The sequence below is a fragment of the Lytechinus variegatus genome, chromosome 11, assembly GCF_018143015.1.
Source record: "Lytechinus variegatus isolate NC3 chromosome 11, Lvar_3.0, whole genome shotgun sequence".
Classification (NCBI taxonomy): domain Eukaryota; kingdom Metazoa; phylum Echinodermata; class Echinoidea; order Temnopleuroida; family Toxopneustidae; genus Lytechinus; species Lytechinus variegatus.
In genome coordinates this window covers 24,796,083-24,810,573 of record NC_054750.1, presented here as the reverse complement: position 1 = coordinate 24,810,573, position 14,491 = coordinate 24,796,083, and the positions used below count along the sequence as shown (strand labels likewise).

The following is a 14,491-nucleotide window of genomic DNA, read 5'->3' as shown; positions in this document are numbered from 1 at the left end:
TAATCAAGTCATCGAAAATTAAAATCATGTAAAACTGTTGGGTGTCTCAATCCAAAATGACTAGAAGTGGAGTCTTCACATCACCGACATCGTATCCAGAGCAAGTAAAAAACTGTACATGATTCGTAGTCTGAAAAAGTTCAACCTCTCTAGAAAAGACCTGCTTACTTTCTTTACATGCTATCTACGACCCATTCTAGAGTACTGTGCACTTGTGTGGCACCCGTCCATAACAGCCAATGAATAGAATTTATCCAGAAAACAGCATTGCGTATCATTTTGGGCAAAGATTATTACTCATATGATAATGCACTTTCAACTTCTGGCCTTACAACCTTATATGACAGACGTGTCACGTTGTGTATGAAATTTGGGTTACACTTCGTAATTCCGAAGGTTCTTTATTCCGAAGGTTCGTAATTCCGAAACACGTAAATTGCCTATACCTCGATGTTCGTTAATCCGAAAACGAAAAAGGGTTCGTTAATTCGAACATTTGTAGCGTAATTCCGACGGTTCGTTATTCCGAAGGTTCGATAATCCGAAAATGTAATAAGGTTCGTTGTTCCGAAGGTTCGTTAATCCGAAAACGAAATAAGGTTCGTTAATCCGAAAACGAAATAAGGTTCGTTAATCCGAAAACAAAATAAGGTTCGTTAATCCGAAAAATGAAAACCGGGAAAGCAGAGGCAGAGGCAAGGGGAGGGGGGCGGGGGACACTGTTGCCGTTCAATTATAATGAGGATGGGAACTCAAGAGCAGCCGAACGGCCAAAAATGAAACTCATACGTCAAAATGGGCACTTTGGTGATATTTTCACCTTAAGATTATCATCTGCTTGAAGTCATTGTGTGTTTGATAGTGATTAAGTAGAGAAAAACTTTTTTGAAGTGACTTCTTATTATGGCAAAATGTATATTTAGGCTTTATTTTTCGGGAGAGAGTATAATGAGCGAGCGGCTTGGTAAAACAAATTCAAAGGTGAAGTTGTAAAACGTTTTTTTGGGTCAATTATTCTTAAAATGGCATTATTGCGAGGTGTTGCGAGCGTGAATCACAAGCTAAAACTTTAGGGTATTTCAATAAAAAATGAAAATAAGTTTTTAAAAATCCGAGCAGATTTCTGCTGTCATTAAAAAGATGTGCATCTAACTAAAGAATTAACACGAGCGCAAAACGCGAGCTTAAACATACTGACCAGAAAAGGAACCTGTTAAAAAAAGCATTTAGTGACCTCTTTAGGATGCATATTTCACCAATCGAATGAGAGTGCGAAGCGCAAGCTGAAAATTTGCAATATTCCAGCCTGAAAACTTAACTTGTATACTTTAAAAAGAGTATTTCATTTTGAAAAAAACATGAAAAACGGCATATTCATTTTTGAAAAAGGAACTTTCCCATTTTGGAAAATATTAATTTCCCTGTTCTTTTCATTTCATTTTTGGGGAGCAAGTGCCCCCTGCCTCCCTCCCGGCGGATCCAATTTTCGTCAAATAGGGGGGGGGGGCAATTTTTTTTCAGTCATATTTTCCTCGATTGGCAGCTTAGAGTTGATTTTTGTTTGTTTCTTTGAAAGGGTAGTCCTAACGGTCAATAATTAGCTTTATACTTATAAAATAAAGTAAAAACCCTTTTTAAATAATGCGAGCGCGAGCTATTTATATTTTAATATGATGGGCAATAAGTTTGTGATCTTCAAAACGAAATGCCTATGTAACTAAATTTAGATAATAACTGCGAGCAAGAAGCGCGAACAGAAATTTTTAATATATAAGCTCTGACCTGATCTAAAGGGGACATTTTAAGAACTTTTTGCAGTTAGCCATGAAGCCGATGCGTGTTTCAACCAATGGCGGCGGAACTTTTTTTTATTTTTTCGGGGGGGGGGGGCAGCAAAGCAAAAAAAGGCCAATAGGGGCAATTTGGTGCAAACGGATATTTTCACCATGAGATTATCATCTGTGTAAAGAGGCTGTGTGCTTTGTAGTAATTAAATTGAGCAATTTTTTTATAGGTGATCACTAGAGTTATATATTTACGTTTCATTTCTGCGAGCGTAGCGAGCAAGCGGTTTGGGGAAAAAAATCAAATCTGAAGATGTAAAATTCGCCTTTTTGGTCAATTACTGTTAAAAGGGCATCCTTGTGAGATGTTGCGAGCGAATCACGTGCTCAAACTTTTGGAAATTTCATGTAGGCCTAGAATGATAATAATGATAATATTGATATAGATTATTATTTACCAAGGAAGCCACTCCAGTTCTGAAAACTGTTGTCCCAGCTATTATTATTTTTTTGTACAAGAATGCTTAGAATGTCCAGTTTTCAGGTTGGAAAATCGGAAAAATTTGGCTCACGTTTCTCGCTCGCATCAAGTATTGTTTATTGGGGAACTCATTCTATTCCTGGTTACAAAAAAAGTATAAAATGTCCAGTTTTCAGGTTGGAATATCACAAATTTTAAGCTTGCGGTTCGCGCTCTCATTATTTAGTTCGTGAGATATATATTCTATTCATGAGTCACTAAATGCAGTCCTTAAAAGATTACTTTCTGAAGCCTGTTGCATAAAACTTTTTACCTGAGAAAACTCTGGTAAAAACTGAAAACTAAGATTAGTCTGATTTCCGCCATTGACTTTAGCACAGGGCAAAAACTCCAGTAAAAACAATTTGAGTTTTCTCAGGTAAAAAGTTTTATGCAACGGGCCCCAGGTCACTGTACAGCTCGCCCTCGCATTAATTCTTTAGAAAGATACACATCTTTCTCACGATTACAAAAAATGCTCCGAATGCTCACTTCACGTCTTGTTACATGAAATGTCTACTAGTTTGAGCTTGCGATTCGCGCTTTCAACATCTCACAAGGATCATTATTAGTATTATTTTTATTTTTATTACCAGCAGAAGCTGTTATTAAAAATGACATCCCCTCCAATACAAATCCTATTATCTAGAGGTTACTCGCACGCGACCAACACACTTGATCCCCTGCATCTTTAAACCATTTGCTTAGGCATCAATTGCTCAGATAAAATCGAAATCAGCCTATACTTGATCAGGGCGCCTATATTCTTAATGAAATACATGCTTTTGGCCACAACACACGCATGTATCATCGATCGTTATTACTATCATTGCATAATATCGTGTAATATTGTAATGACAACATCGTTTTTGTTACCAAAATGAATTATTTTCATTTTCGGAATTACGAACCTTATTTCGTTTTCGGATTAACGAACCTTCGGAATTACGAACCTTATTTCGTTTTCGGATTAACGAACCTTCGGAATTACGAACCTTATTTCGTTTTCGGATTGACGAACCTTCGGAATTACGAACCTTCGGAAATACGAACCTTCGGAATAACCGAACCTTCGGAATTACGAAGCTTCGGAATTACGAATGTATGCGGAAATTTGCACTGTCCCTTGAAAAGTTCTTCCTCATTGGCTACCCCCAAACAATCTGAATTTAGAGCCCTCCGAAATAGCGAGATATATAGACTGACGAAGTGCCGCACAGAACAAGAAAAGTACCATGCCCTATCTAATCAGGCTTTTGAATGATAGATGAGTAACACATAATGATGTTTCTATGAAGCTTAAATATGCTACGTATTTCCCCAAATGAAATTATCTTATAATGTATTAATTACCCTTTTTATATTAAATATTATCAATTTCCTATGTATGTTTAAGTAATTATTCCAAACACCAGATGAACGAAACAATGGCCAATTTTACCAATTATGCCTTTATCCTATTTTTGTAACAATGCCCCATTTATTTTGAAACTTAAATAATAATTTGCTGAAAGATGGTTCCCCCCTTCCATATATCGTTATTCCCATTATGTTCAACCTTTTCGATTTTTTGTTCAGCAGGACCGTTTTTTCCTCTCCATGTTCTACTTGTAAATGCTTCCTTACACACACTCAACTTATCATTTCTCTCATTTTGGAATCACTATTATTCATTGAAATTATTATGGTTAATCGGAATTAGTATTGCAAATAAGAATAATTATTTTTGTAAATTTGAATTATCACTGTATATTTGAATTATTATGGTTAAATTGAATTAAAATTATTATTTGTAACAGAGATTTTATTCATGTCTATGTGCAATTTATATGTTTTTATTGTAAATTCAATGACAATTCAGCCTTAGTAGCTGCTAAATTGAATAAAATATATCTTGAATCTTGAGTAAGGATTGCTTTTAATGGGTGATTTTAATGCTAATATACTGAAATATGATTCTGATTCCTTTGTTCAGGAGTTTTATGGAACATTACTTAGTCTTACGTTTAAGATAAAATACACATTCGATTTTACAAAAGTGTCTCAATATATAATATATATATAAATATAACACTTTTGAATCCTGCTCTTTCCGTGATGGCATGATTATAACAAGCAAGGTATCATTTCAAAGTATATTAAATAATCTTGTGAATGATGCCAAATATGGCCAAACTCAGATTTCCAAACCTTTTTTGATGATGTTTTATCCACATTTGAGAGATAATACACGCAACATCCCCAAGGAAACCTTGGGGCTGCTTCAGTACCTCCGCTTCCCAGGGCCATGAACATACTTCCAATTATCAGTAAGTTACATTAGACAACGTAACTGAGAACATTTGAAATAAATGGAAAGCATAGTTATTTCATTTGGTTGGGTAAAATGATTATTCAAAATAATTTCGTTCAAATAGATCTATAAATGTCTCTGAAATGGAAATCAGTGGATATTACTGGACATATGATATCAGTGGCAGCGGAACTTAGGAGACATATTTTACTCCCCTCCCACTTTTAAAAACATTCCACGGCTCATGGGTATGGAGAAACCTGAAACTTACTGCAATTTGATTCATCCTCGTAATAATCACAGTCGTAATGTCCATCACAAACCATCGCCGTAGACACGTTCATGTTTGATAATGGACAAGGAAAATGCTCTGTAAGCGTAAGAAAGAAAATAAAGTGTGATATTTAACAATAGTTCAATTACAAGGATTACACTATTAAGCTTAACTAATGCTATTTTGTTCCATTACATTTTAGTTAACATGGAATATATATCCCCCCCCCCCCCCCGACTGAATAGAGAGAGAAGAAAAGGTCTCAATGTCCAGATCCGGAATAGACAACGTCAATATACCGTGCGAGTAAAAAAACATACACCCACCAATCCCAAGTTTAAGGAGAAAAAATCTCATGAACACATAATTATTTTGTATTCACGAATAGTATGTTTTTCCAAATAGTTTGATACAATTATTATGTGGTATAATATGTTAACGCTTGGATGATCAGGAGGTATCCTTTGCACTGATGTAAATTTTGATTTGCGCCAAAGTCAGACATGACTGCAATGCGTGCATTTAAGTGTCAAATTATTTTATATTTTCCATAAAGGCTATGCATTTAAATCGATATGAAATATCGGGTATGATCGTGGATTCTACTTCATGGACATCGGGCGGATTGCTGGAGTATGCGTTGTGTATTGAGTTCCCCCTCCCCGTTTCATACAGTTAAGGTATGGTACAGGGAAAAAGAATCACTCAGTCCCTCGGACAGGACGTTCATTGTAGGCCCCAACTAAATGATTTTGAAGGACAAGCCCACCCCTAAAAAACGTTGACATTTTTTAAGTTTCCCTTAATCTCACAAAAGAGGTATATCCACTTTCTCAAGTAAAACAACAATTAATTACCCCTGAACAAGAACAATTTGCATTTTGTAGAACTATATGGTTCAAGCAAGTTTGTTCTAATTGTTAGATCTGTAATTAAAAAAATAAACATTGTTGGATTCAAACAATAAAAAAAAATAGTGATTGAGGGACATTATCGACCGTCCCATTTGCATGTCACTGAGTTGTGCCTATCACTACTGTATGAAAAATAAGCGAAAATATAAAATGTCATAACTCTCTTTATTTTAAATCCAATTTTGATTAAAGTGTCAGCGATATGCTTCTCTGATATTTCGCTATCGATTCAAAGCAACATTCTAGGGGAGGGTCGCGGGGGGGGGGGTGGGTAGGGACCAGGTCTGAGTATGTTGTTGAGTTTGAATTTATTTGAGTGAAGAGGCCGATGTGATGAGTTAATATATATATATATATATATATATATATATATATATATATATATATATATATATATATATAAATATATGGGGGGGTGGGTAGGGACCAGGGCTGAGTATGTTGTTGAGTTTGAATTTATTTGAGTGAAGAGGCCGATGTGATGAGTTTATATATATATATATATATATATATATATATATATATATATATATGCTGATGGCCTCAATTCGTTTAGGTTTTATTAATGAGTTATTTTTTTTGTATTTGGAAAATCTCTGTTTTTATTTGACACTGAAAAAAATAAATATGTTGAATTTACTGTAGAAGTTTCTTCTTGATAATATAGGGTATTTATATTGCGCACATATCCACCTTGTTAGATGCTCAAGGCGCTCCTATATTACCCGGCTAAGCTAGGCGTTCATAGCGCACACAGCTTTTTAAGGAATTACTTCCTCCCGGTACCCATTTACCTCACCTGAGTTGAGTGCAGCACATAATGATGCATACAATTACCATCAATGTTATATATAATGATGTATTGGAAGATGTCTGACATTGTGTTTTATTGTGACATTCATGAAAAAAATGTTGTTAAATTTATGAGTTGTCAAGGTATTTGTAAAGACATAAAAGTTTTATTTGTTATATATATTTTATTTTGCATATGAATTGAAGTTGTCAATAAAAACTACTCAACACAAAAATTTTGGGGGTGAGCTTGATCCTTAATAGAAATAGACCTATCCGACGTGGTAAGAGGAATAGGAAAATTAGTTCTGGGAAAAATATAACTTATGAAAAAAAAATAAGACGATTGACCCTGTTTTATAACACGTCCTCGCATTGGCCTAGGCTAAACGGTTCCATGACATTTGCTCCAGCGACAATTGCTCCGATGTAAAATCTGCACGTTTAACCTAACCTCCAAAACTAAATAAACGATAATCCTTATCTTTACATTATTTTGAATAAAAAGAAACCCCTCTCTGACCCTACGCCCTCTGGCTCACTCGATTTTTATATTATTTTATAACGTTTGTTCCATCATGTACTTTTGATTTTTTTTAAATAATGTTTTTATTCTGATTTCATGAACAAAAAGTTACATAACATTCCAATTTAACATGTCAAATCATATATAATACTTTACACTTCATATTTTCATTTTTTTTCACTAACTTAATAAAATCATGAGTCATATATATCTTAAAAAAACAATGAAATCAGTTATTATAAAATGCTTAAAGACCAAACTTCCCCTCCCCCTCCCTCTTCCTGCCCCAACAAACACACACACACAACACACCACTGTCCAGAAGATCTGCTCACACTCATCATAAATAAATCATGTTTAAAAATACAAAACAATTCGATAAACAATTTTTAATATAACAAGCACACGGGAGAAGAATATTATATTGAAAGTAAGTATAAAGACTTACAACTTAACCTTGTCACAATTTTACTGTTTCCCATTCTTGCAAGTGCCGCCCTAATTTCCCCATTTTAATAGCTATTTTCTTTTCTTGATCCTTATATTCTAAAATAAGTTTATGTATATCGTAAATGGTTGGTAAACCCCCCTCCTTTCTAAATATAAATAATATATATATTACCATAAAAATAATAGTATTACAACTTTTTATTCTATTTGTATTGCCTGACAAACCAACAAATATATCCCGCCAATTCAAGTCTTTTATTTCATCTAATTCAAAGCGCTGTATCAAAGTTTCCCATATCAGTTTGACCTTTAAGCAAGACAAAAATATATGTGAATATGTTTCCGTTTTCCGTTTACAGTACGAACAGAGATTATCTTCAACAAATCCAAATCTAAACCAATTAACTTTAGTGTGAGTTGCCCCATGCAGAATCTTAAATTGAAATTCACTCTGTCTTCCAATTAATAATGTTATTCTTGGTCTAAAAAAACATTCACCAATTTCTTTCTCTGTATAATTATAATTATTTTGTCCATCTCTTATCTGTAAATCATATGACTTTTGCAATTCTTTAATAAAATATTCATATATTTTTCTTGATGGTACCTCCTTAAAGCTAATTTTCCTCCCCAACAGAACCAAGTTTATATTATAGTTAATTAATTCTATCTCACAAAATTGTATCGAACCTAAATCATTTCTCCAATCACTTGGAATTGCATGATATATTTCACCTATTGTCGTGATTGTAAACAAAAGATCACTTCCCATACCAAGGTTCAAAAAGTATGCGACTGGTTTAACATGTCCATTGTCAATGATATGTTCAACCTTAATTAACCCTCGTTCTAATAAATCTTTATCAAATATCATCTTATTTTCTATACAAATATTCTTATTATTGAAAATGATTGGATTTTTAGAACCATTGAAATGTCTTAAATTATCAATCTCTTCCCAAGCATCTAGCATTTCCAAATAATAAGATGGAATATTCAACTTACTTTTTATCTTTTAAATTTCATAATCACATAAAAAATTAACCTTCCTCCAACTGAACTTAGGGAATAATCAAAAATTAACTTCCACCCCAGATTTCTTTCTCCATACAAAAGTCTTTTTACCCACATTATACGCTGCGTTCTAACAAATATTTCAAAATTCATCATTTTAACCCCACCACAATTATAATTCTGATAATTTTTTATTTTAATACGATCTTAATACGATATAAAATCAAAAGATAATTTCTCGATTTCTATATACACCCATGAGGGGACAACAAGGATGGATGAAACATAATTTAACTTTGTCAATGCATATGTTTTCAATAAATGTATTTTTCCCATAATAGTCAAGTCTCGTTGTTTCCACCAACCTAAAAGCTTGTTTATTTTGCTTAATATTTCTTTATAGTTCAGATCATCTTTTAATCTAAAGTCAACTGAAAATATTACTCCTAAAATTTTAACTTTCCTAACATATTTTCCAAATACATATACAGGGTGATTTGTTTTTCCATTTTCCTTACCCATGTACATAAAATGTGTCTTGTCCATATTTACCTTTAAGCCACTGACTTTTTCAAATTCTTCAAAAATATAATGCAACCTTTTTATTGAATTCATGTCTTTCAAAAAAAATGTCATATCATTGGCATACAAGACCTGTCTTATTTCATGCTCCCCCAAACTTATCCCTTTAATAATTTTGTCTCTTCTTATTTCATGTGCCAGTAATTCTGTTGCAATCAAAAACAAATAGGGCAAAAGTGGGTCACCTTGTCTGACCCCCTTTCTACATTAAAGTAACCGGTGGAATACCCACCATTCATAACACAACTACTTATATCCTTATATAGTATTTTCACCCAAGAACAGAATGACTCCCCAAAACCAAAAAAATTGAGTGCTTTCAATAAGTATTGATGAGAAACAGAGTCAAACGCTTTTTCAAAATCTACCGCAATCAAAAATCCTTGTCCTTGCTCCAAGTAATGTCTAGAGTAAAATAATATATCTTGTATCTTTTATGTATCCCTACTGATCATAATGGATTATTTCGTTTAAAACCTGTTTGATCCTTGCTGCCAAAACCTTAGATAATATTTTGTAATCTACATTTAATAACGTAATGGGTCTGTAATTTTTAATATATAAAGCATCTTTTCCTTCCTTCTCTATCAATGTGATAGTCCCTTGTTTTTGAGAAATTGTTAATTCCCCTCTTATATATGTTTCGTTTAATACTTCTACCAACAAATCCCCTAACACTGGCCAAAGTGTATCATAAAATTCTACGGTAAAACCGTCATTTCCAGGTGACTTATTCCATTTCATTTCTTTTAACACCTTAAAACATTCTTCTTTTGTTATTTTACCTTCACATAATTCTCTGTTCTGTTTACTTAACTTCGTTAAAAAATAAACTATTATTATAACAACTTTCATTTTTCAAAGAATAGAATTTTTCATAGAAAATCTTTATTTCTTTTATAATATTAGTTTTGTCCCTAATAATTTCTTCATTTTCAATGATTAATTCATCAATAACACTTTTCCTCTTATTCATTTTTAACAGTTTTTCGAAGTACTTCATATCATTTTCCCCTCCTCAAACCAATCTGCTCTAGAGCGAACTTTAATTCCTTGCCGAGAAAAATTATATAATTCATTTAACTTATCTTTTTTTTCAATTTAATTCTATCAATCACAGATCTCGATGAACCTTCGAGTACCTGCTTTTCTAAAGTCTTGATTTCAGCCTCTACTGTTTCTATTTCGCGTTTTCGTAATTTTGCTTTTTCCCCGAGAGTATTTCATAGCAAATTCCCTCATTTTCATATTTTAAGAAATCCCAGAAGACTAATTTATTCGAAAACCTAGGTGCCCATTCATTTTTCGATTCAGATATAATATCATACATCTCTTTAATAAAATCTTTATCCATACAAAGACTATTATTAAATTTCCAGTAAAATTTTCCATAAACATAATTTTCTTTAAAATTCTAAGATTGTAGAATAATGCCCGAATGATCCGGTGTTACTAATACTAAGATTTCACACTTATTCACTAATTTTTCTAAACTGCATGATATAAACCAATAATCTAAACGACTTTGGACTAAAGGCGACCTTTGTCTAAAAGTGAATTGTCAAGCATTAGGATTCCTTTTTCTCCATATATCTTCTAAATCATACTAATTAAAAAATTCTTTCAAAACTGCACTAAACCTAGAGTTTGATATGTTTGGCCCTTCATAATCCATACTCCCGTCCATTACAGTGTTAAAATCTCCTAATATTATCGAATAATCCGAATCAAGAACTTTATGAATAATTTTATCTAGCTTATTTAAAAGATCACCTTGCAGTGCTACTTTGTCTCTTGTAGGAAAATACACATTTCCCAACAAAAATTTAACCCCTTGAATTTCTGCTTTAAGTATAATGTATCTTCCTTCTTTACCTGTAACAACAACATCCCTTTTAAAATTTAAGTTAGGGGAGAGCAATATAAGAACACCCCTACTGTGGTTTGACCCATGACAAAAGAACATTTGCCCACCCCATTCTTTTTTCCACTGTTCTTCTACTTCTATAGAACTATACATGTATGTTTCCAGTAAAAACGTCACATCACTCCCTTTTCTTTTACGCCATTCCCAAATGCGTGTTCTTTTAACCTTATCCCTAATAACCCTCTAACATTTAAAGTAATTCAGGAAGAATTTGGCATTATAAACCTCTGTAAGTAACTTAACGTCTTATTGTACTAAACAAATGAAACCAAGTAATACATTCGTGTCCTTCGTGAGCTCATATACCATATATCCATTTTATCACCAAACAAAGATAAGACGAACTGAAATAAATACCTCTTCCAGACTGCGAGCAGACCCCAAACCCAAACACCCCACACTACATCCAAATGACATTGTATACCCCTTTTCAAATAAACGAAAAAGTGTGTGAGGGATACAATCGCACACACAAGTACCGTAAACCATCTTTATGTACAACAGGACCACACGTGAAAGGCACTCCCGTAACCAATTAATATTTTAAAAAAGTAACAGAATTGTTTTCGATCTTTTTCAAAAACACTTTTTTTCCTTTTCTTCCTTTCTTTTAAAGAGGAAAGAAAAAGGATTTATAGATGTTTCAAGGTAAAAAGGTTGACGTTTGTAAAACCTATATAAAATTTTTCAGTTAGATAACAGACCGATTTAAACAGATTCGCCAAGCCCAGTCAGTCTCTTACTACCTACACGAAAACTGCAACTTCAAGAGTTTGAATATAGTGCACCGAACCAGTACGATATAACTAGTCTCGTATAAGCATGCATATTTCATTCTGCATAGCAAAAAAGTCCTTATCCTATTTAAGTCATGACGAATGACGAATAATAATAATAATAATAACAACAAACCAACCCATAATGGAAGAAATTGTGAAATCTCAACCTTGACTGATCATAAGCTACTCATGCATATAAATTATGTATTATCTAATCAAGCACCCATGATGATATACACACGTACACACACGTACCACACGTACCCACACACGCATCTTTAAAAAACATAAACTTCAGCGAGTATATACCTCCGATAATTGTTTGGCACACTGGCGGATCCAGGGGGGGGGCAAAGCGGTCACATGTCCCCCCCCCCTTTGAGAGGCACAATTAAAATTTGTAAAGTAAGAACGCCTTGAAAACTGAAGCCTGCTGCCCTTTTGAAAGTAAAGAGCCTTTTTGTTTTCTTTTGTGTGTGTGTTGCTTGTCATTTAATTTTTGGTGGACGAAATGTCCTTTTTTTTGGTTGAATACCTTTTTTTCTTCGAGGAAATAAGCCCCCCTTATGGAAATTAATGGACCCGCCCTTGGCTTGGCGTTTTGTATTGTGCTCGGGGGTATCAGAGTGACGAAAAGACGTGTGTTTGTGTATACTAGGGCGTGCGTAACCATTAACGAGAGGACTTGGGCTGATACAGTTGAGCAATTTAACAGGAACACACACACACAGTCACACTCCAAAATAAAACATTACACGCGCATTTGTTCCTTTGGATTCTTTTGACCAAAGTGTATCATTGGAGGTTCATAACAAAAAATAGCATGGGCGTCGGCGGTCATCCGAACCGTCGTATCACACACACGACGGTGTAAACCAATTTTAGAGAAAATCGATTTCAAAGTTTTCTAATATTTTCCCTAGCCTTGCAACATATTCATTTAATACTAGAAATGTACATGGTTGGAAAGACCAAGACAATTGCTTGACATTGGTATCCTCATTTTGACACAAAAGCAAGGATCACTAAAACATATCGCAAAAGAGTTCTATGCTTCTTTTATTCGGTTTGAGCGATTTGGATTTCGCCTGTACAAGAAACTCCATCGGGGATACAACGACCCTGACCGCGATTCCAATGCATGCTGTCAGTCAAAATGTCGTATCGCCTTTCACGTGCAAAGTCAGTGCAGTGCCCATGGCCGATACGACGGTTTGGCAATGGGATTTGCTCCTTTCATCAACAATTTTAATGGAATCTCCGTGAAACTCCCCTCATATCTCAAAAACGAAAATAAATTGCTGCCTAAAAATTTAGTTATGATTAGACTAGGACTTGTACTTTCATTATCTACAAAAATGTAAAATCGTTTTTTTTAAGCCAAAATTTACTGATACGACGGTTCGGATGAACGCCGACGAATGTGTGGGTGAACAATGAAGCAGATTAACATGACCACGCTCACGTTTCTTTTGCAATATTATTTGAACTTGTTTCATTTTTCATGTATTGATTTGTCTAGTGGTGGTCTTTTCTTAATCTCTCATTGCTTACTCTCCTACAACCTCGCCCCCTTTTTCTTTTTCCCTTAACATCTAAATAACTTGATAAATAAATGATATTAATCTTCACTTATTAAACATGTGTTAAAAAACAAGGTTTATCTCACTTATACATATACGCTATGGACCAAATTTCACCAATAAGTACATTTTGCATATGATAAATTTTGATTTGATACTTACGACCAGCTGCATAGTGGACCACAGTATACATCCAAAGAACAAGAAGAAGTCTGGAAAACGGATAACCTCCTCCGTAGATTCTCTCCATCATTCTTGATAAGCACCGCCTCTATGTGAGCACAACAACAAAATTTCAGGATGATACCATAACAAAAGGAATATCATTAAAACTCATGTAATGCATGTACAATGCTAAAGAATCGGAGGATCGACATTTCTCGAGTAACTCATAGTCGTCAGTTTCCCCGTGGCCTACAAAGTAGAGCCCTCTTAAAAATCAGATAACATATTTTTGACTGCATATTTCCACTATGTTGAAGCAATTTTGGATTAATCCCTCATTTTATCCTTTTAGAATATTATCTGCTGAACTTGAAGAGGTCTTGTATACTCACGCTCCCCAATCCTCTATGCCTATTTGGATCAGAAACTGTCAAATTTTGTATCTGTCTAACCTGTGCTCTAGATCATTCGTGTTAATAAGTGTGCACGACGATCTCATCACAGTGGTTTTGTTAACACAACAATAAGCCAGTTGAATCAGTAACGAAAATAAAAGTTGCATTGTGTACATACCACAAGGTGTACATGTAATGGATGAATGCATATTGATCGGTAATATTTAGGATGTGGTGTCTGAAAGTATGGTTTACCTTGAAGCAAAAATTTTCATATTTGTTTTTTCTTTGTCAATATTCCTGGGCCCTGTCTTACAAAGAGTTCCAATTGATCCAATCAATCGTAACTGTATGGAAATCCATCGGTGTCAATTTTTTCTACAGGAAAGTTGCACAATGTCTTTTGGAAACAAAAGGCACAGTGAATTTTAAAGAGAAAAAACAATGAATGCATGAATATACATCATAGTTAAAATATTTTAAACAGACATGC

At 34.0% G+C, this 14,491-nt stretch overlaps 1 long non-coding RNA gene across 1 annotated transcript; it reads right to left on the bottom strand.

Moving 5' to 3' along the window:
• Positions 1-4,874: 4,874 nt before the first annotated feature.
• LOC121424546 lies at positions 4,875-14,061 on the bottom strand. Its single transcript, XR_005971400.1, has 3 exons — positions 13,996-14,061; positions 13,601-13,709; positions 4,875-4,967 (listed from the first exon to the last, which is right to left on the bottom strand). It is a non-coding gene; the product is annotated as an uncharacterized LOC121424546 (long non-coding RNA).
• Positions 14,062-14,491: the final 430 nt, after the last annotated feature.